Genomic DNA, 22,913 nt, shown 5'->3' with positions numbered 1-22,913 from the left:
TGAGAACGTGTTGGCAGGAATAGATGGGGGTGGGAGGAGTAAGCATCGTAGGTGGAAGAAGGAGAAGCAGGTACAAAAACCTGGCTGGAGAGAGTATCGCTGCCAGAAAAATACAGAAAAGGGCCAAGAGAGGATTTATGATTTCAATACAGGAGTGGCAACTTGGTCGGCAAAAGCCCAGGGATGTTACTACAAGACTCGCCTTGGGTTTCTGTTTTTTTTTTTTTTTTAATTTTATTTTGTTTTTTATGTTTTATTTACTTTTGAGAGAGAGAGAGAGAGAGAGAGAGAGAGAGAGAGACAGCGTGAGCAGGGGAGGGGCAGAGAAAGAGGGAGACACAGAATCCAAAGACAGGCTCCAGGCTCCTAGCTAGCTATCAGCACAGAGCCCCACGCAGGGCTTAAACCCATGAACCGGGGGCTGAAATCGATTGCTGAACTGACTGAGCCACCAGGCACCCTGGTTTCTGTTTTGATGAGAAGGCCGGGAGCCCAAGCTGATGGACACCGATGATCGCAGTGGGTATCCCGCCTTCCGCAAGTACCCCCAGGGGCTCTAAAGAGTCAGGTGTGGTTCTGTTCCTTCTAGATATCACCTTATGGTTTTAGCAGCCATTGAGCATCGTGGTCTGCATCAGTGGTTCCCAAGCAGGGGACTGTCTCCCGGGACGCTTGGTAATGTGCAGAGACACTTTCGATTGTCACAACCAGGGGTCTGTTACTGGCGTCTAGTGGGTATCTAGAGCCCAGGGGTGCTGTGGCATAAACATCTCACAACATACAGGACAGGGTCCCCCTACAAAGAATTATCTGGCTCCAAATGTCTGTTGTGCTGAGGTTGAGAAAACTTGGTCTAGATTCTCTCTTTCCGGAGGGTGGCAAGATAATGATTTCCTAATTCTCTCATATCTGCTGTTTATTAAATGGGATTCTTCGATGAACTAAGAACTTTCCTCCATCAACTGTTCAGTTACCCCAGGAGGCAATTCATACGGAAATTCATACAAGTGCTTGATGCTTGATTCTTTCTCTGTATTTACCACTTTTCAGAATAATTAGTTAATTGTTATCCTCCAAAGATAACCGATGCATTTTTTAGTACCACCATGAGAATTATCAAAAGCTTATTTAGGTGGAGCATCATATATATATATATATATATATATATATACACATATATATATATATACATACATATAATGTTTATTTTATTTTTGAGAGAGAGAGCGTGAGCAGAGGATGGGCAGAGAGAGAGAGGAAGACACAGAATTTGAAGCAGGCTCCAGGCTCTAAGCTGACAGCACAGAGCCTGATGTGGGGCTTGAACTCACAAACCATGAGACTGTGACCTGAGTGGAAGTCGGATGCTAAACTGACTGAGCCACCCAGGCGCCCCGATGCATTTTTATAAATTTAATTTTTTTAATTTATTTTTGAGAGAGAGAGAGAAAGAGAGAGAGAGCACGTGCATGTGAGCAGGGAGGTGCAGAGAGAGAGGGAGACAGAGGACCTGAAGCTGGCTCTGCGCTGACAGCAGAGAACCCGATGCTGTGGGGCTCAAACTCAGGAACCTCAAGACCATGACCTGAGCTGAAGTCGGACACTTAACCGACTGGGCCACCCAGGTACCCTAAGTATCTGGCTCTTGGTTTCAACTCAGGTCATGATGTTGCTGTTTGTGAGTTCAAGCCCTGCGTCAGTCTCTGTGCTGATTCTCTCTCTCTCTCTCTCTGCCTCTTCCCTGCGCGTGCTCACTCTCTAAAAATAAATAAGTAAACGTTAAAAAAACTTATTTAATGCCTTTCGATCTATAGCAGTCATTATTCTTTTTGAAGGTCAAGTTCTTCCACCTTTGGCCAGCGAGGGCTCCTTCTGGTGGCTCTTGTGTTTCTTTTGTCATTGCCCTAGCATTCTGATGGCTTCTTTGCTTCCTGGTGTGACAAGATGTCCCCAGGTCATCTCGTACCTTTCCCACCCCCACCCAGGGATCAGCTATTTCTCTCAGAGCCTGGGTTCATTTTAGTGGAGAATGTCAGGGCTTCCTGAGAGTGAAATGAAATGGTTCCTAGGAAGCCGTTAGCACAGTGCCTGGGACACAGTGGGTGCTCATCTAATGCTGTGGTTTCGAAGACAGATTCTCTGCCAAGTTGCTTCAACTCCCTTCCTCCCTGCAACCTCCAGTACATTCCAGCACTTGCTTTCTGTACCTCCAGACAGTCTGGGGTGGGGCCTGAGTGTAATGAGGGTTCAGGTTACCCAGGGGAGGTTTGCATGTAGAGGCTTTGTTGGGCAGAGGGACCTGCCAGCCAAGAGAGCACGTCCATTAAAAGCCAGGCTAGAGGAAGAAGAGAGGAGCAATTAGCTAATCCAGGAGTCAAGGCTTTGCTTTTGTTTTCACCGTCAATTTTAATCCTGTCCTAACCTTTGACCTAAGCCTTGGGGCAATTAGTGCCCACTAATGAAGTGGTGGTGGGTTTGAGCTTCTGCTTTCCTACCCAGGCCGAGTCAATACCTTGTATTCCAGCACACGTAATTGAGGGAAAAGGGTTTACTTAAGCTAACAAATGATTACTTCCCACAATAGAATCTCCATCCCAGTTAGTGAATTGGCTCTTCAGGCATCCCCTGCTTTGTCTGCTGCCAAAGCCTGTATTTCATTGACTGCTTTGCCCTCTTCTCTCCTTCCTCCCTGCTTCTCTCTCCCTCTTCCTACCCCTCCTCTGTGCCCTCACCATCGAATTCAGTAAATTCGCTGTAGCTACCGTCCACCCATCCCGAGGCTTTAGGTGGGCCAGGCCCTGAGGTCCCGGTACAATTCTGACCCATCCCAGAAGGATCTCACAGCCTAGGGACAAAGACAGACATATAAACAGATAAATTATGAATCATTCTGCAGTGTGGTAAGGGCAAAGTAATTCAACAAGTCTAAATGAAGGAGCCAGATGGTGTGGAGTGGTCTTTGTGCAGAAGAGTCTAGAGAGGGAGAAGAAACTGGAAACATTTGAACCGTTCAGACTTAAGGCTTCCATGGACCAAAGAGGGTTTTTATCCAAGTGGCCTGAAAGGTGGTTATTGAGAAGAATGTGGCAGACTTCTCACTATAGAATGCCGATTTGGGAACCCCCGTTCCCCTGTGGGGTTATGTACCTCAGAGAAGGCTTGCGTCACCTTCATCCTCAGCGGGGGTGTCTTACCTCATCGGGGCCAATCATATGAATTGCATTTCCTTTCCCAATTGATTGGCTTAGTAAGGGGCATGTGACTATAGCCTGGCCCATGAGCTATGAGGGGAAGCATGTGGGAGGTGGTGGTGGGCCTTGTTTCTAGGGAAGTTTCTTAACTCTTGTAAGCATACATAATAAGGAAGTCATAGTTCTTTTTTGAGTCTGGATTTTGGTGAGGATGTGGTGGCTGGAGCTGTTGTAGCTATCTTGCAACACGAGGACAGCTAGCTGCTGCACTGAGGACGGAAGAGCAAAGTGTTGGAAGAAACTTGGATCCTTGAGGCTGTCGTACAGCTGCTGACATCAGCCACGTGGGGCCTTCCTTGACACTTCTCATTGTCTGAGACAACAAAATGTTCTTGTGTTTAAGGCCCTTTCAGTTGGTTGCTGGAAGCTTCCCAACTGATACAGAAGAGGAGGGAGAATTTGAAGAACGTGTCCTGAAGAGAGGGAAGAGCATTTCAGGAAAGGCATATGGACAAAGGTGCCAAGAAAATAGGAAATGTATGGAAGGCCTAGTTCTCAGAGGTGAGGTCACATAGGGTCTGGCCATATTAGGCAGCACCCCATGTCCTCTCTCTGGGCCCCTCTTTCCTTCCATTCCCCCTGAGGGGGCTCTCCTCTTCATCCAGTCTCCTTTCCAAATGTACCTGAGAGGGAGACCCAGGTAGCAGCCATCTTAGCCGAGGTATAAGATGTGTATTGAGTATTCACTCTGTGCCAGGCCCTGAGCTGGGTGGAAGTAAACAAGATAAGATCCCTGCTGCACAGAGCTCTTGGTCCAGGTCCAGAGATACAAACATACACCTATGATCCTAAACAAGTGACTGGTGTCCGGGGAAAGAGTTTTAGTTGGGTCATGGACTGACATCATGTGTGAACATTAGTTCATAACTAACTCATAACATTCATAACTCATAACATTCATACCAGTTATGAGTTTATTTTGATGATCAATTTCTATATGTGGCAGAAACGTAAGTTTTCCCTCAGGATGTGTTCAAGAAAAGAAAAAAGAGTTAATTTAAGGAAAACTAGTTAGTAACGTTGTAAGTAGTGTGTTGATATGGTAAAACTTGTGCAGTTAGAATGACATGATGTGTGTGTGTGTGTGTGTGTGTGTGTGTGATGTTTGTCTGTGTGGTCTTTTTTTCACCATATGAGAACAGACTTCTATTCTTTTAGGAACTACTGTTTCTGTGCTTTATGTGGTTTTTCTGGGAGGTACCACATACTTCCATGATCTTCCCTACTCCCACTGTTTTCAGTCAGGCTTTTCCCAACCATGAGAAGCCCCACTCTAGTGGCAGATGCTATGAAATGTGAGGCTTGGGGGCTGTTGGCCTGTGTCTTGCCCTACCAAGGACACTGACCTGGAGTGACAGAGGCAGGCAAAGAAAAGGGAAAATAGCAGACTCAGTCGATTCTCATTACTCATGGTAGTTACGTTCTAGAAATTGGCCACAAACTGAATTAGTGACCACTGAACCATTGCTCCTAGGGGAAATACAGGGCAAGGTTCCTGTGAGTCCCTGGTCATGACATTTTCATTAACTCATCAATACATAACCTTGTTTTATTTGTGTTTTGGTTTAAAGACACCTTATTTAATATACATTGTTGATCCATTAACATTACACTCATGGCCAGCAGCCAGCAGCTGTATGGCCAGCAGCTATAACTCATGCCTGAGTGAAGCCCAGATAACACACGTGTTTTCTCCACCAGTCACAGCCCAGCCATCTTGCTCTTAGGATCACTAGGCAGCCCTTCAGAGCTATAGTTGGGGACCACTTTCAACGATGAAATCACCACCAAAAAGCACTAAAATGAGAAAAATGTGGCACTAAATAAACAACCACGAAAAGGATACTTGTTCACCTTATGAGAGCTGGGATAAGAACACAGTGTCACCTTGTGTGACCTCAGCTGGGAATGTGTGTGTGGGATGACTCAAAATTTTCACCACTCTGCACATGGCCATGAATGACCATGAAAATGCTACAAATATTGATTTGGGGGTTGCCAATATGTTTTAGCAAGTAAGTGAATTCACAAATACAGAATCCATGAAAAATGAGACTTGGCTGGAAGATAGATGGATAGGGATAGAGAAGAGAGGTGGGAGGGGCAGAAAGGGTGTGCTTTCAGCTCTGGTGGGAGTCTGAGTCACTGTCTCTAGCCATTTCTCTGCCCTCCTTATGGTTTGAATATCATATTTCTGTCTGATGGTGTGAGATATTTCAAAGTCCTTTCTACATCCCACCCCCTTTTGTTTTCCTCTAAGAGGATTCAGTTGGAATTCTGTTGCTTACAACCAAAGGAGTTCTGATCTAGTATATAAAACCCTTGGCACATGGTAGGTCCTCTTTGAATGTGGTTCTCTTCCTTCATGGAATGCAGGGTTGGCTAAAGTAACCAATGAATGTATGTCGCGAGAGAGGGAGTGGTGAGGAGAAGGAAGTCTTTCCAATGTGAAAAATAGGGAGCAACGTATTTCCAGCTTTTCCCTTTACCCTTTGCAGCAGCAACCACTTCTTGCCATGTTCCAGTACAGATGGAAAAGTCACTGAATTACAAACCCGGTTGCAAGCTATTTTTGGTGGAGTTGTGGGGTGTGTGTGTGTGTGTGTGTGTGTGTGTGTAATGTACGCATTGGGATTCTTGGCCACTGCCTCTGTTTGTATCAGCTGTCAGCAAATCAGAGGCGCCGTACGCGTTTGTCATAATTCATTACATTAATTAACCACGTTTGAGAACTGGGCGCAGGCCAGAGGGGATGCGGGGGAGGGAGGCCTCCACATTGTTGTGTCTGAACCTCCCGGGTCAGAATTTCCACGGTTTGATGGGCTGCCATCGCCTGCACATGTGTCCCCTGACACTTGGACCTTGATGAAATCATCATGTTTACATCTTTGAATATTCCCTGCAGATGATGCCCGTGGCGGGAAGCCAGAGGTAGAGAGCGTCCCAGAACTTGGCTCTGGAGGCCCATCGCTGTACCCAAAAGAGTTTGGAACTACCCTGACGTCCGATACCAAACTGGGCATCCTTCTCTAGCCCATCCCTCTCTGGCCGGTTCCCTGGGCAGGCTGCCTGGCCCAGGCCTTCTGCAGGACAAATGGTGCCGGCTGTACCTCCCCCTACTTGAGACCCAGAGGGGTGAAGCCCACTTCTCTTCATGTCCCCTATTGCAGTGAATGGTGCCATTGCCTACCCAGATGCCGTCTTGGAATGTGCAGGCAACCCTTGACTCTTGCCGCATCCCAGCCTCCATGTCCTGTTGGTTCCCCATTGTTACCATTTCTGAGGTCGTTGCACTCTTCAGTGTTGCATCACCACCGCCCAGCCTGGGCCTCTGTTGCCTCTTTCCTGGACCATGGCAATAGCCTGATCTCTGGCCTCCTCTTTAACTCTTTCTCTCTTCCATCTTTCCTGCGGGCTGGGACTACAGGGACTTTTCTAAAATGCAAATAGAAGTATGTCACTCTCCAGTTGCTTTGCAGTTGACCTCAGGATTCTTTTTTTTTTTTTTTTAATATTTTATTTATTTTTGAGACAGAGAGAGACAGAACATGAGTGGGGGGAGGGGCAGAGAGAGAGAGGGAGACACAGAATCCGAAGCAGGATTCAGGCTCTGAGCTGTCAGCACAGAGCCCGATGCAGGGCTCAAACCCACGTACCGTGAGATCATGACCTGAGCTGAAGTCTGACGCTTAACCGACTGAGCCACCCAGGTGCCCCGACCTTGGGATTCTTTGCTGTGGCTTACAAGGCCCTTCCTGAACTGGCCCTGCCAGTCATTGATTCCTGTGCATTTCTAAGCCTTATTCTCTGACCTCTCTATCAGTTCTTCCAATAAATTTCTTTCGCCTAAGTTAATTTCTGCTGTAGGCAACCAAAGACCCTGACTCTTGAATCATCAAAGTTTCTATTTATTCCATATGTGAGATTAAAGGCAATTTTTCTTTTCAACAAAAATGTCCTATATTCTTACTGTGTACTCAGTCACTGGGCCCCAATCAGTATTTGGCCACAGTCTTTCTGCTTAGAAACTAGATCCTTAGTGATATCATTTAAGCTACTTGATGAAACCTTACCTAAAGCCAGCACCAAAAGTTTTCCAGTGTCTCGAGTCAACAGATTCTCTTTATTTTTTAATTAAATTTTCTGTGGCTTTCAACTTGACACAGACCTTGAATCACAAACTGTTTTGGAACAAGGACAATGCCTGCTTCATCATGACCCTAATAACCTGCTAGGGCGGACTTTTATTTGCATTATCCAGGCCTATTACCAACCTAAGGAAGATCCTCAGTTTCGTGATGAGGGTAACTACTCTCTGCACATTATTTACAATTTATAAAGCACTCTCACACCCATCATCTCATTTAAACCTCTCAACAGTCCTGAGAAGTGTGTGTAATTGGGGCATTTTATAGATGAGAAAACTGAGGTTCAGAGAGGTAACAGGCTGGTGCAAAGTTACATGGCTAGTGAGAAGGAGGGCTAGTGTTTAAATCCTGTCCTCTGATTCAGAACTTGTATATTTTCTCATATTCATGCATTGATTAATTCATTCCAGAATGGCAAAAATGATTAAATGCCTACTATGTTCAGGGATCTTGCTAGGCTTTGGGAAATATATTAGCAAACAAAACAGAATCCCCATTCTTGTTTTTTTTTTTTAATTTTTTTAATGTTTATTAATTTTTGACAGAGAGAGAGACAGAGCACAAGTGGGGGAGGGGCAGACAGAGGGAGACACAGAATCCGAAGCAGGCTCCAGGCTCTGAGCTGTTGGCACAGAGACCGACGATGGGCTCGAACTCACAGACCGTGAGATCATGACCTGAGCCGAAGTCGGATACTCAACTGACTGAGCCACCCAGGTGCCCCGACAGAATCCCCATTCTTAAAGAACTTACTGACTAGCAAGAGACACAGGCAGTAGAGTGATGTGCAATGGGGCATCTCGTCATTTGGAGTCTGAATAGCTGGTCTGCGAGCCACTGCGGGATGAGCCCCCACAGTTCCAGTCTTGGCGTCTCTCTGTGTAAGATTCAAATTCTAGGCTTGGGTGGAGTGGGAAGAGGCAGGTTAGAACAGATACAATAGAACGTGCGCAGGGAAGAACAGGAAATTCTGCAAGAGGAAATTAGGACTCTCTAAAGAGGGGGAAATTGGAACAACAAATGTCTGCTCTGATTCAGGACACGTGAGCCACTTACTGGATGCCGGGGTTTCCACCACAAGTTACAGTCTCTACGCTTCAGCTTTCATGAAGTGGTTTCACAATTTTGGACATTAGATTTTTGTCTCCTCAGTCTTTTCGACTTATTTTGAAACCATATTCTATGAATGTCACTAAACCTTTTAGGGAGAAGGCAGAAGTGGGTGAGGAAGTCCAGTGTACTTTTTCATCTTCTTCTGAAGGACTGTCAATACCTAGGACATACTCTCAACCCCACCCAGGGCCACATAATGGAGTCTGGCAGTCTTTCCCACTGAGTCTCGATAAAGACCCAGAACTCTCTCTTTTTTTCTTTTAAGTTTATTTATCTAGAGAGAGAGAGAACACATGTGGGAGAAGGGCAGAGAGAGGGAGAGAGAATCCCAAGACGGGTCTGCACCATCAGCACAGAGCCCGACTTGGGGCTCGAACTCCTGAACCGTGAGATCATGACCTGAGCTGTCATCAAGACTTGGACATTCAACCGATGGAGACACCCAGGTGCCCCAAGACGCTGACCACTTATTACAGTCCTCAAGATCACTACCAGTCTCCTAGAGTTGGCACATGAGGTGCAACCTATTTGCCTGCTTTATTTTGGGGACTGTGGGGCCTTGGGAAAATTCCTTCCTTTCTTTGGGTCTCAGTTTCCCCATCTGTTAAATAATGGCCTGAGTGATCTGTAAGGTGCCTTCCAGTTCTGACAGTGGGGGGATGGTGGATCTTGAAGTCACTGGGTGGGAAAGCACTTCCTGGGTCAGAGGCTTTTAGCAGGTGCCTCCTCCCCTTCCAACTCCTCCTGGGGCCTTCAGGACCGGGGAGAGGGTGGGAATCAGATCACGTCCTGTGTCACGGGTGAAATATTTCCCTCATAACCCATGCAGGTAACTGCTGTAGATCAACTGAGGCTCAAGGTTTTGGATTCAAGGAGCAAAATGGTACGGGCGGCCAGCATCTATTAAATGCCTTCTGTGTACGCCTGGCCTTGCCTCTAATCTTCAGCACAACCCTTCAAGTTAGTGTTTTCATTCTTATTTGTAAATAAAAGGAGGGTGCTGCCCTCAGACGGCTGTCCACACACTTACCCTCACCCAGTAGCAGAGTCAGGATTGGGATTCAGAATCCACATTGCTTCCTCAATTCCACCTGCCTCCAGCTAGAGAGGCCCTAAGGGTATGGTCTTTGGTACTAACTGGGATTTGCCAAGCCCTCGTGTCAAGCCAGGTCCTCTTCCTCTGGGGTGCCGCTCTGCCTCTGCAGCCAACGCTGCCATTGCTCTGTCCAGCTTCTCCCACCCAGCCCCTGACTCCGTCCCCTTTTCCTGTCTCTCTGAGCTCCTCCCCTGGCTTCTGTGTTCTCTGTGCCTACTGGCCTGACTGGTGATGCCTCACCCAGATGCTGAGAGATGGTCGTTACCCTAGAGCTTACATTCTCCCTTAACTCTGTACCAGGGCATCCTTGCCCACTGACTGGCTGGTACTGGAGTGCAGAAGCCCGGTTCCCATGACTTGGTCTGTACAAACTCAGGGATAATGTCTGTTCTGAGTCTCGCTGCGGGATCAGGCTGAGCCTAGGCCTTTGCCTCCATTTGTATCCTGGCTTGACTCCTTTCTTTCCCTGTTTTCCTCCTCCCAATCTCTTCTTGAAACCAGTTCTTTAATAAATCACTTGCCCACAGACACTTAGCTTAGAGTCTGTTCTGGGCAAGCTGACCTAAGATACCTTCCTTCCCTTTACTTCCTAGGAAATTACCCAATCATGAGAACTTTGATTTATAGAATTCATCTCAAAGCACTTTTGGATAGATGATCTTGCAGCTCTGTGCACACAGCTCTCTCTGCCTGAATGCCCTCTCACTGCCTACTTCACTGCTGAACTTGGTTCAATCCTCACTTCCTGTGGGAAGCCTCTCTGCTCAATCAGAGAGGCTCAGTTACTTTCTCCCTTGTCCTCCCCATGGTGGCAGAGGCCTGCCAGCGGAGCATCAATCCTGGCTCCTCAATTCCCAGCCTCCCTTGCAGTTAAGTGGGGCAGTGTGACTGACTCTAGCCAATGGGACATGGGCAAGTGAGGTACATGATTTCTGGGGCCAGGCCATACAACGTTCCATGCGGTCGTCCACGATGCCTCTCTCTTGCTCATTGGCTGACATCCCGTGGAGGATTCCAGTAGAAGACTCCAAGGAGGCCTGGATCTCATAATGATTACATGGAGCAGAAGCACTGCACCCTGCGATATCTTGTTAAGCCATTGAGAGGCTGGGGTTGTTTGTTAAAGCAGCTTACATTGAATGCCCTAATATGCCCTGCATCTTGTAATAAATCTATTATAACAACAATCAAGCTCCATTATTATTGGTTACTTACTGTTTCACTCAATAAGCTGGAAGATCCTTGAGAGCAGGCACAAGCTTTTTCTCTCTATGCCCAGTGCCCAGCACAAGGAAACACTCCATATTCATTCGTTCAATGAATGTGTGAAACACCGTGAGATTCAGTGTGATAGGTCAGTCTTCAGGCTCTGGAGATGAAGTGGCTGGGTAGGAGTCTTTGCTCTTTCCTTTGTTTCTTGATCACCTTTGGCAAGTGACCTACCGTCTCTGAGTTTAGATTCCTAATCTGTAAAATGGCCATAAAACTCTTAGTATTATCATATCTATTATTGTCCCCATTGACACTGAAGTTCAGAGAGAGTATTTGACCCAAGATCACTCAGTAAAGGGCAGAGATGACCCTTGCATTCTAATCTCCCTCTTGCTGCTATGCTTTGAGGAGTAAGTAGAGAGCTTGTCTGTCATCTTGGGCTTTTCCCCTGAAGCTCTGGGTGACAGCCAGTAGCCCCAGCAGGAGTGGTGACCTGAGAGTTTTCAACACCTTCGGGTGCTAAGTTGAGGCAAAGGCCTGAGTGATTTTCCAGGGGAGAGTCACGCAGTTGGTTAAAAGATAGCACAGAGTGGGGACATGGCCTAGAACCAGGGCCCTCACTGGGAGGGGCTGGGCTGCACCCTGGGGGCGTCCCCCGTTGCAAGGGACAGGCATCCACTTATAAACCACAGAGCTGGGAAGCCAGCTTTGCCCACTTTCCAGGCCCTCTTTTCTCCCCCCTCAACTTCTACCTCTCTTCCTCCTCCTTTTGGCAATCTCTGAGCTTGAATTTCAAGACCTGTGGTCTCTGAGGACTGGAGCCCAGAGGAAGATTTTAGCTCTGCAACCCAGACAGCAGGAAGCACTGGGGTTTCCTGAGGGGTGGGGGAGATAGGGGCACTCCAGGGTTTCCCTGGGCTGCATGAGAGAAGCCCAGCTGGTGTCTGACCCCAGTTCCTTGGGAATCAAGGGCCTGGAGCCCTCTGGAGAAAGAAGGTCCATGGGGAATGCCCGTAATTCCACGGGATCTTGGCCTGGTTAGTGTTCAGGGCCCACAGCAGTCCTGGGGGGATACTGATGTGCCCTGCTGGAGCCAAGGTTGGCTTGGTCTGTGGGTGACGAGCTCTGCCCCTTTCTGGCTCCTCTCTCCCTTCTGAAACACACTGTGCCACCTCTCTGCCATCTTCCTGGCCTGCTGTCTCCTCCTCCTTCACTACCCGGTACCCTCCCCTCCCCTTTCCAGAGCCCCCCTTTCTCTCTGAGGCTCTCGCAGCTGACCTGTTGGCCTTCCGCAGTCTCAGGTGGGCTCTCTCTCAGAGATTTTCTGCAGGGGGCATGTCTTAATTCGAGAAGGCTTTGAAGGTAGGGGCTATGGCTGTTCACCTCTGAGCAAATGCATCAGTGAATGAATGAATGAATGAATGAGCCAGTGAGGAAATGAATGAACAGGAAAGTGGCAGCCTGTGCTAATGAATGAATGAGTCAGTGACGGCTGGAGGGAATGAATGAACTTGCCTGAGTGGGAGTGAGTGGGTGAGCTGGGGGGTTCTGAGGTGGGCCCCGGGGGCAGAGACAGCAGCAGCAGCAGCAGCAGCACAGAAAGAGGCTTCAGTGGGTTGGGGAAAGGGGCTGTCTTGGTTCATTACCCGGGGAGGACACCGTGGGCCGCGGGGTCCCTTCCCCCCTGCGCAGACAGCGCTCTGTCTTCTCTCCTGGCTCCTGTGTCCCCTCAAGCTCCCATCCTTGGCCGCACTCAGAGGAGAACCTTCCTGGCCCCCGCCCTTGGGTTTTCTTGGCAGGATCCTCCTTGGAGGCTGTTTCTCTTGGATGAAGCCTCTCCCTGACCCCTCCTCCCCTCCCCAAGTCCCCATAAAATGTTCAAAGTATTTTCTTTTACTCAATAAAGCAAACAAAGGCAAGGGCAGCCTGGAGGCCTGAATCTGCAGCCCTTGGCCTTGCTCAACTGAGGCTCACAAACCACCTTCACGCTGGAGTCTCTGGGGACCCTTCTATGCGCTCCACTTCGCAAATGGGAAAGCCAGTCTCAGAAGGAGGGAGGTCATTCTGCTAGGAGTGGGAGGCAGAACCTTGACCTTGGGCCTTCTGTTCCAGATGGGGGGAAAACCATCCCCCTCTCGTGGCCCCTCTCTGCCTCACTTTGCTTCCAGTAGGTGACAGCAACAGAGAGGCCTTGGGCTGGGTCCCGGGCAGCCTCAGTGGCAAGGGTCTATGATTCTTCCTGCAAGAGGCTACAGTATAGCTCTGTGCATCCCTGCTGAACACACACTGTGAACAGGCAGGGGAATAGTAGAGCTCGAGGGGAAGGACTTCCCCACTGCTGCGGAGGTCAGGAATCCTCGCCTGGGGCTCCATGGGACCCATGAGACAGGTGGGTGTGCAGGGCAGACGGATGCACAGAGATGAACACGAAGTGAACGAGCCCACTCTCCACTCATTACGACAGCCCCCTGAGGCGGGTACTATTATCACCATTTTATAGATGACGAAAGCAAGGCCCAGAGAGGCGACATGACTTGTTCAAGATCACACAGGTAGTAAGTGGTGGAGCCAGGATTTGAACCTAGCAGTTGTCAGACTCCAAAGCCCAGGTTCTAACTTGTTCTCCTAGTTGGGTGAGAGCTTGAGGGAAGGGGGCAGGTACAGGTGTGGACTGGTGTCAGGCGTATAATGGGCCTTCAAGTTGCCAGGGGCAGAGTGGTGCTCACCTGGGCTCCTGGCTTCCTACCCTCCTGTGATGGAAGGCTCAGCCTGCCTAGGAAGATGGGGTCTTCCCGTTCTCGCAGGAGTCTGGACTCTCCTTGGTCAATCAGTTCTAGAAGCCTAACCCCTTGCTTCATCTTCTGTGGAGATAGATGTTCTCCAGCTCTCAAGTGTGGGCTAGTTTCCCTTCCGCTGCGCTAACCCCACAGCCCTGTGGTGGGCGAAGCAAACTCCTCAGGGAAGGGGGTTCCCTCTAGACAGCCCCGCCCTCTACCCCCTTTCCCATCACTGGCCCTGGCCAGCCCCCTGGGCCCGGTTTGAGAACAGACACTCACCCCTTTGCCAAGCACGGAGTGGGAAGGGCTGCGGCAGCCCAGCCAGGAGTCCCAGCCAGGGAACAGAATCAAGAGTGGACGGGATAACTGGGGCTGCTGAGAGGCCAGGACCAACCAACAGGGACCTGGGGGGTGGCCTAGAGGTTGAGGGAGGAGCAGAGCGGCTCCCCATCCCCAGCTCTGCCTGGAGGTGTGAAAGTCAGGAGTTTTGCAGCCGCAGCCCATGGGAGCACATGGTGGGAAATGGCCTTACCCATCTCTCTTCTTGACGGGGTCAGACCTTTTATTTATTATTATTATTATTTAATGTTTATTTATTTTTGAGATAGAGAGAGAGAAAGAGAGAGAGAGAGACAGAGTGCAAGCAGGGGAGGGGCAGAGAGAGAGGGACACACAGAATCCAAAGCAGGCTCCAGATTCTTTGCTGACAGTGGTGAGCCCAATGTGGGGTTCGAACTCACGGACCGCGAGATCATGACCTGAGCCAAAGTCGGACGCTCAACCGACTGAGCCACCCAGGCGCCTCAGGGGCAGATCTTTTAAAGGGGCAACTCTTGGGCTGAGCATGGGGGGTGAGAGATCTCAGCCTCTCAGCCCTGGGGTCAGAGCTCAGTGCCTTCCCATAGGCAGAGGGGCCGCCCCCTCACAGAGACGCAGTGGTTTCCTGCCTCCTCACCACAATGGCATCCCATTGGACCTGTTCTCACTTGAGAGGGCCATGGGGTAGGGTCCCTCATCTGCCTTGTCCTGAGTGTCCAGACCTGGGCCAGGCCCAGAGGAGTGCATCAGTAATTAATTACTAAGGAGGAGAGGACTTTGGTGAGGGGTCCGGGTTGGGGCTGTGAATTGGGACCCTAGACACCAACCAGAGGCCTGTCCTGACTCAGTGTCCTTTTGGTCTCCCAGACCCAGCATATCTGGGTGGCCAGAATGGATCCCGGCAGGGATGGGTGTCCCCCAGTTGGGCTGTCTTCTGAGTACTCCCACTCTCAATGTCTTCTCTTCTGGGGACATCACCCCACTCAACCCAAAGTTCCCAAGCCCATAGCACATCTCACATCTACTATCTGTTTTTCATACTTCATAAATGGACATTGTAGCTTGTATTGAAGGGACCAGAGAGGCGGAGTTCAAATCTCCACTCTGCCCATTTCCAGTTGTGTCTCAGCTTTCTTACCTGTAAATGGAGCTATCAGTGACACGATATCAGAAGATTATTATAAGGGTTCCATCAGTGAATGCAGCTAATGTGATTAGAACAGGTACAACGGTTGATAGTCCGGATTTGAACTCAGATCCAACTGGTGCCAAAGCCTGCTTTCTTTCTGTCATCATTGCTGGATCCTTCCGTAGCTTGCTCTGGGATTGCATGCACATTGGGAGCTGGTGCCTGGTGAATGCTGGGGTGGGGGCTAGAACTGGCTTTTTGCCGGGGTCTTGGAGGCCAGTGGCCCTCTCTGGCTGAACAGAATCTACTCTTGCCTCCCACTATCCTAATTCCACAGATCCCAAGAATGATGGATAGTTGAGGGCGGTAGAAATACTCCCAGAGCCCTGAAATCCCTTCCCCTTTCCAGGCCTCAGTCTCCCTGTCTGTGGGCTGGGAAGATCCGACAGAGGCAGTGTGAATCTCAGCTGAGCTATAATGCATGAGAAAGTTTTTAGGACACACAGTGGGCGAGGTCTCCCAGGTTGGAGGACAGGATGGGGGCCCTTTGGAGCGGGGGAAGTGAGCTGGCTGCATCCACAGACTCAGACTTCAGCCTCAGCCGGCAGCTGGGCCTGGACTCCTGCTCGTGGCCGCCCCCTCTCATGGGCCTGCTCCAGGCTGACCCCTTCCCTGCTGAGGAGGGTTCTGCTGCCCACATAGGCACACCCTCCTTGCTGGGCCTGGGTGCTTGTGTGTGTGTGTGTGTGTGTATGTGTGTGTGTGTTGTGTGTGTGTGTGTGTGGGTGGGTGGGGTGCTGAGAGGTGCTGAAGGGTGAGGAGACCCTGAGCACACACTGCGCCCCACACAGAGAGCCCCCATGGAGTCAGCCTGGGCCGCCGGCTCAGCCATCCTTCCCGGAGCCTCCATAGCCCCTCTGGCTGCCGCCACAGGCAGATTCCCGGCGAACGGTGCTCCTGAGACTGCCACGGGCCCAGGCTGCGTCATCCCCGCCCTCCCTGAGCCCTGGGACCAGCTGGGCAGAGCTCCAGCCCTGGGAACTCTGCCTGCTGCTTCTTTTTTCCTTCTCCTTCGAAACTTCACTCTATGATTCAGTGAAATGTCCTCTGCTCCCCACTGCCTGGCTTGGCTAAGCTGACCTTGTAGGGCAGAGAGCACTGGACCTGGAGTCCAGGTTCCAGGCTGCTGCCTTGCATGCCCTGCGTGACCTCATGAGGGTCCCTCGCCCTCTGTGGGCCTCAGTTTCTCCATCTGTAAAACGGAGCATCTAGCAGTAGAAGAAGGAAGAAGGAGAACTGCCTTTGCACTCTCTCATGCCGGCCTCCTAGCTCCGTGCTGGGCACCATTCTTTCTTTGCAGAGATTTCCCAGGGTTCTAACCTGGACCTCTCTACTCTGCCCTCCCTGCCACGCCAGCTTACAGATCAGTGGTTCCAGGCCCACCTGTGGTGGCCTTGGGTGGAGACTCATCCCCAGTCCCAAGAAGGTCACCTCTAAGATCTAGGTCACAACTGTCCTCCCCTCACTACTGTCCTACCCGCCCCCCAGCTGAAGGCTGAGACACCCCTCCGTGTGGGGCTCCACCACTAGAGGGCGCCCATCACTCCCCAAAACATGATTAAAAACAAAACCAAAATGCTTACCCCAACTGAATTTAATGATAACAGCCATTTATGGAGTATTTATATGTGTCAGGTGCTATACCAATCCCCACAGCACCACTGAGAGGTACACAGTGCCATCATCCCCACTCAACAGATGATAAACTAAGGTTGGGAGAAGTGAAATTACTTACCCAAGGTCACCCAGCTAGACCGTGACGGGGCTGGAGCCAGCATTCATGAATCAATCTCAGGCCCAGGGCTGAGGGCTCCATGGCTCCCAGAGTCATTCACTGAGGTGGGGGATGATGGCTGGGATGGAAACTGGAGATAGCAGCTAGGACTGAGGTGATCAGAGACCATCAAAGTGAATGGTTGCAAATTTAAAGCATTCCATAGGGTCTTTTAATAATTATACGAGTAGGTAACATCCCTAAAGTACTTACCATATGCCAGGGACAACACCAAGTGTTCTGAATACGTGAGCTCATCCGATAGTTGAAACTACCCAGTGGGGATATGTTCTGGTGTGATTTCCATTTTACAGGTGGGGAAACTGAGGCTCAACAAGGCCAGCAGCCTTGCCCAAACTTACTCATTTGAACCTATCTTGTCCAGAATCCCAAAATTTAAGAGAGAAAAGTGGGCAGAAGCAGAGGTGGGGACACAGAAGTTTGAGACTTCCCAGGCCACTGTTGGAAGACCCTTGATTGGATGCATCTCCTCTCTGGGCCCCAGAGAGGAGCAGAGACTTGGCCAAGGGCCCAGACCTGGTTCGGGGCAAAGCAGGAGACAATCCTAGTTCTCCTGGCCCCCTGCCCACTGCTTGCTCCCTCTATGTGCTGCACTGACTTCCAGACAAGCTAATCCTGTCTCAGTCCGGGCCTCAGTTAACTGAATGGTGAATGTCTTTCCCCTGGAGAGGACACTCCTGGAGATCTGACTGCAGATCAGCCCTTACTGGAGATCTCTGGGACACATGGGCTGTCGTAGGCAGTGGCAGCCAAGAGGCGGAACTGGCTTGGGGGATGGTGACCTGGGCCCCCGCCATGTCTATCAGTCCTTTCCCCAAAGCACCCCATCAAGCAGCCCCAGTCCCACCTCAGTCCCGCAGCTGCTCCTGGGTAAGATGCCAGAGCAGCCTGTGGTCACGTGAGGTGAACTAATGGTCCCATGGAGGTTTGTGCAGGACAGAAGCACTAGGGTGGGATAGGGTCCCTGCCCCATGTGAGGCGCTCTTTTGGCATAATAACTTCCCGATCCCAGGTCTGCCTTGGATCCACCTTGGTCCTTCCCAAGGGCTGAATCTTTGGGATTTTCTGACTTGTGCCGTGACACTGGGGTGACTAAGTTCCGCTGCAGTGTGGACACCAAACCCCCGCAGCTGGGGAGAGTTTGGTGGTTCAGGCGGGGGTTGGGGACACTGGAACCAGTAATGTGTGGGCCGTTGGGAATCAGGCCAGGGCTGAGCAGGGCTGTACTGAATCCTTACAACAACCCTGTGAGGCAGGACCGCCCGTGCTCGCACCCCCTTTATGTAGGTGAGTAACTGGGGCTCACAGTGCAGTCAGAGAGGCAAAGGGAGCTCAGGGACATGCAACGCAAACGGCACCGGGGCCACCGGCCCACGTGGTACAGGGCCAGATGGGCAAGGTGAGTGAGTGAGGGGCTGTGTGTTGGGCCACAGGGAATGGTGTTCCCTATTGTTTGCTGAGCTGCAGAGATACACCTCAGGATGGGGTGAAGGGGGCCCAGTGGCTGGCCACCGAGGTCACTGCCATCAGCCTAGTCACTGGTCTTGAGGGCCCCAAAGCCAGAGCTTCTGGTGTTTAAAGCCAGGTCAGAAATGTTGATATTTGTGTGAACCGTTCCATTTTCCAAGACCTGGAAAACTAATTAAAAGCTTATTTTAAAAATGTGTGTGGGGGTGGGGGGAGCGTGAATCAGAAAAGTTAAAGGTTCCAAACAACAATAGTAATAATCTGAGCCGTCCAGACAAACCCACAGACCAACTCCAACCTGATAATGTAAGTGGCCTGTTGGATCCTCGAGGCAGGGCTCCTAACTCAGCCGGGGAGGGTCCTGGGCAAAGAGAAAAACTATCCTGAGGACGAGAAGAGATGAGGGGAGCAATAGAAGAGTTACTCAGGCAGGGGGCAGGGGGCAGCCTGAGCCACGGTGTGCTGGAGGCTTTCCCGAAGGCAGGGGCTCCGTGGAGGTGCCCTGACTGTGAAGATTCCTTCCACGGGACACTGCCCCACAGCGCGAGTTAGGGTATTTTAGGGAAAAGGAGAGGGAGAGAAGGGTCTTCCAAGAAAAATGCCAAGGATTCCTTTTGTTGGGGCAAAGGGCCAACAAACTCTAATAATGCTCTGTCCCTAGTTTTAAATTGAGCTCTGTTCTTGGCGGGAATATTCCTCGGTCACGGCCCAGAGCCCCGTATTCGGGGTGCTTTGGGGAATGGAGGAGAGGGGGCCGTGTCCACTCCTGGGCAAAAGCAGGGTGAAGAGGGGCCAGTGGCTGGCAGCTGGGGTGATCGGAGAGGCGAAGTGACCCAGAGCAGCCGGCAGTGGGCTTTTGGAGGAGACAGAGAGTGACTGGTGGAAGAGAGGCGTGCGCTCCGATGTCCTCAGAAGCCTTTGGGAGGTCACGGGTCTCCTGCAGACCCGTGTGCAGTGGGGCTGGGGGGGCTGTGTCCGGAGATTAAGGGGAAGGGCGGCCCCAGCTGACTTAGGGTCACACGGGATGGGAGTACATTTGGCTGAGCAGCCGGGAGGGTTCCAGACACAGTGTGGTGTGACAGAGCCCCACTCCACACCCTGGGTCACTGTCTGCAATGGAAGGTGGTTTGACCCAGATTGAGATGGCAAGTATTTTCATCTCATGAGTCAGTCCTCACTGACTGGCCACTGCTCTGCATTAATAAGAATTTCAGGCTGCCTCTGTTCAGTAGGAAGAGTACAGAGAGGGGTTAATGATGCCTGTTAAGGGTGCCGATGTGGGGACCGTTTCTCTTCCTGGCTCGTCGCTTGCTCTCACCTCCGAAGGAAAAGAAGGTCTTTCTTTTGCTCTCAAGCTCTCCTGACCCCCGTTCCCCTCCCTCTGAGACTTCAGACATTTCCCCCTCGGAGGGCCTGATAGTCATGTGTGACTCACCCTACCCTCTGGGACTCGGTTTCCACATCTGTAAAAGGGCAATGCAATGCTGCCAGTCATAGTACTCTCCTCCCTGTTTATCTTGCGAGACGCTGCGGAGGCAAAAAGGCTTCTCCGTTCTGTGCTTTCGTTCTCATAAATGCTTGTCTATCGGATTAGACTCAATCCCACCATTTTAAGTATTGTGACTTGATAATGTGTTTTGGTATCTGGTAGAGCAGGATGGCCCCCCACGCCAATCACTCTTTTTTCTCAAATATTTCATGACCTTTGTCACAACTATCCTTCCAGATGAACTCTAGGATCGTTTCATGAAGTTGTGACCAGGAATTAGGTCTTCTTCGGTTAGTCTGTGAGTTTATGGAGTCTACTGATTAACAGTGTGGGCTATGAGGTCAAATAGCAGGGGTTACAAATCCGGGCCCCACCAGCCCTGCCTATGTGATTTGGGGCAAAGACAACTTTCCCAGCCTCCATTTCACCATCTATAAAAGGGGTTCATCCTGGTGCTGACCTTATAAAGTTCTTAACGAAAATCAAATGAGATAATTCATGTGCAGTGTTTAGAAACATGCCTGGCACATGGCAAACACACAGAACCTGAGAGCTGGCGTTGGTGGCATTCCGTGTGCCCTCTCTCCACTCTGCTACCCAGTTAAGCATGTGGTCCATGTACAGTGACCGTGGTGGTGGGTGTAGCCTGTGTGTGTGTGTGGGGGGGGGGATAGGTGGAGAGACAGGGGTGGGTAAGCGACTTCAAAACACACAACACATGCCTATGGCACAGGCTGCCATCAGGGATGTCAGAATAAATGCCATACGATCCCTGACCCCAGGGGCACAGTGTTAGGAGGAGGCAGACACAGTGACCCAAGTCATTGCACACGGTGGTGGAAATTTCGGTCTGAGCCCAGAGGGAGGGATGACTCACTCAAGGGTGCTGGGGGCGTTGGAAAGACTTCAAGGCCGAGGGGACTGGTGAGCATTCACGGAGCGGCTGCCTCAGGAGATACTGCTGGGGAAACCTGGAGCCACACCACCATTGCTTTGAATGTCAGGCTATGCGGTTGAGGCTTTCTTCTGAGAGCAATGGGGAGTCAGTAAAAGTCTTAAAATGGGTGGAAGGGGGTTGAGACCTGGCGAGACCCATGTTTGGGAAATGAGAATTTTGGGGAGTCACCTGAAGGGACATCCTTGGGACATCCTTTGGCACATTGACTACGACCCTGGCACCCTTGGGACCCTCCTTTCCACACCAGCTCTGCGAAGTGTGGTGCAGTTGCCCGTCTGCTCCAATTTACTGAACGCTATTTTCTGCCTTCCTTCCCTCAGCCAGTCCCTCCCTCCCTCCTCCATGCTTTTCCTTGCTGTGCTTCCGTGTGTTTACACCACCCTCCTCTTTCTTTGGTCCTGTTGCCTGATCCCGACCGAGCTCCACCAACAGTTTCCAGCTCCAGATGGAACATTTTCCCTCAAAAATGGCGCCTCGTGTATCTGGACACAGAGGACAACTTGGATGGAAGCAAAAACAAGCGTGTCTGGGCAACCAAAACAGAAGGCATCAAGTTCATATTCCTTACTCACTGGAGTGTCTTCCCACCTGGGATTCTCCTGTAGAGAATCCTAGAATTTTAAATGTATGATTTACCACACTTTAGTGCATTTAATTTTGTTGTATTCTTTTTTCTTCTTCTGATTGTAAGCAAAATAGACACACTGTAAACATTCCGAGCAAATGTGATCTTATAAAAATGGTGTGATGGTTAATTTTATTGTCAATTTGGCTGGGCCACATTATTCTGGATATTACACTGAGGGTGTTTTTGGATGAGATTACAATTTAAATTGGTGGAATTTGAATAATGCGGATACCCTCCATACTGTGGGCAGGACTCTTCAATCAGTTGAAGGCCTGCATAGACCTGAAAAGAATGAGCTTCTCTGAGCCTGAGGGAATTCTGAAGCAAACGGCCTTTGGACTTGAACTGCAACATTGGCTGTTATCTGAGTCTCCAGCCTGCCATCCCACCCCACAGATTTTGGCCTTGCCAGCTTCCGTAATCGTGTGAGCCAATTCCTTAAAATAAATCTCTTTCTTTCTCTATACGTCGTATTGGTTCTGTTTGTCTGGAAAACCCTGACTAATACAGATGGAAAGCAAAAATACTCTTTAAAATCATCCCATCAGGGACTTTCAATTTCTGGCCCAGCATGTAAAGAGTTTAGAAGTCCCCACTCCATCCTAACAGGTGAAAAACTGAAAAATCAACAGCTGCTCTTGAATCTTTCAGAGAAGTGAGGTCGCAGGGAAAACTGCTGCCCCCAAACTGGGAGAGACAGGCAGGTGGCTACAGAGAGTCCCAACTTCCTGGAGCAGAAAACCGTGAGCGGAAGTCTCCACAGGAGCCAGTACTGTGGTGGGAGAACCAAAACTGTAATCGATGAACCCCTGGGGGATCAGGGTGGATAGTTCTGAGCATTAAAAACATCAGGGCAACTCAGTCACCGAGAGACCCCACACTTTTGTCAGTGTCAGTCTTGGGAGCTCGACAAGGTCCTCCTCACAGCTCAGAAAAACTCCTCATCCTTCTAGCAGGGGGACAAGGAAAGGAACCATTTTGAGATGTGCCAGAAGACTGTTTTTCTTAACAGGCTTATCCTTCCAGAGAAATTATTTTACCAGAGCTTAGCCTTTTGGAATTTTATCAGAACCTAACTGACTCAGAGGAAGGGAAGTCTCCAACTCCGGTTTTTCTGACCTTCCGGGTGAGGAAAGGGAAATACATAACTCTATCGCCCCAGCCATCCTGTCCCACCTAAGGGAGGAAAAACTGAGAGGCACTGGTGAATTTCACAAGTCCAGGGACATAGGCTTAGACCTAATCATAGGGCTATAGAATATCTCCCTTCCCCCACCTTACCACCTCATTACTTAAAGGCCTATTTACTGCAATTCCTTTTGTCCAGAACATCATGTCTGCTTTCCAACAAAGAATTACAAGGCATACTAAAAGGCAAAAGACAGCTTGAAGAGACTGAGCAAGCATCAGAACCCAAGTCAGATATGACAGGGATGTTGGGATAAAAAAAAAAATCTATGATTAATATGCTA

The sequence above is a fragment of the Acinonyx jubatus genome, chromosome A1 (genome assembly GCF_027475565.1).
Source record: "Acinonyx jubatus isolate Ajub_Pintada_27869175 chromosome A1, VMU_Ajub_asm_v1.0, whole genome shotgun sequence".
Classification (NCBI taxonomy): domain Eukaryota; kingdom Metazoa; phylum Chordata; class Mammalia; order Carnivora; family Felidae; genus Acinonyx; species Acinonyx jubatus.
The sequence above is the reverse complement of the archived record's forward strand: the minus strand, read 5'-3'. Positions refer to the sequence as shown.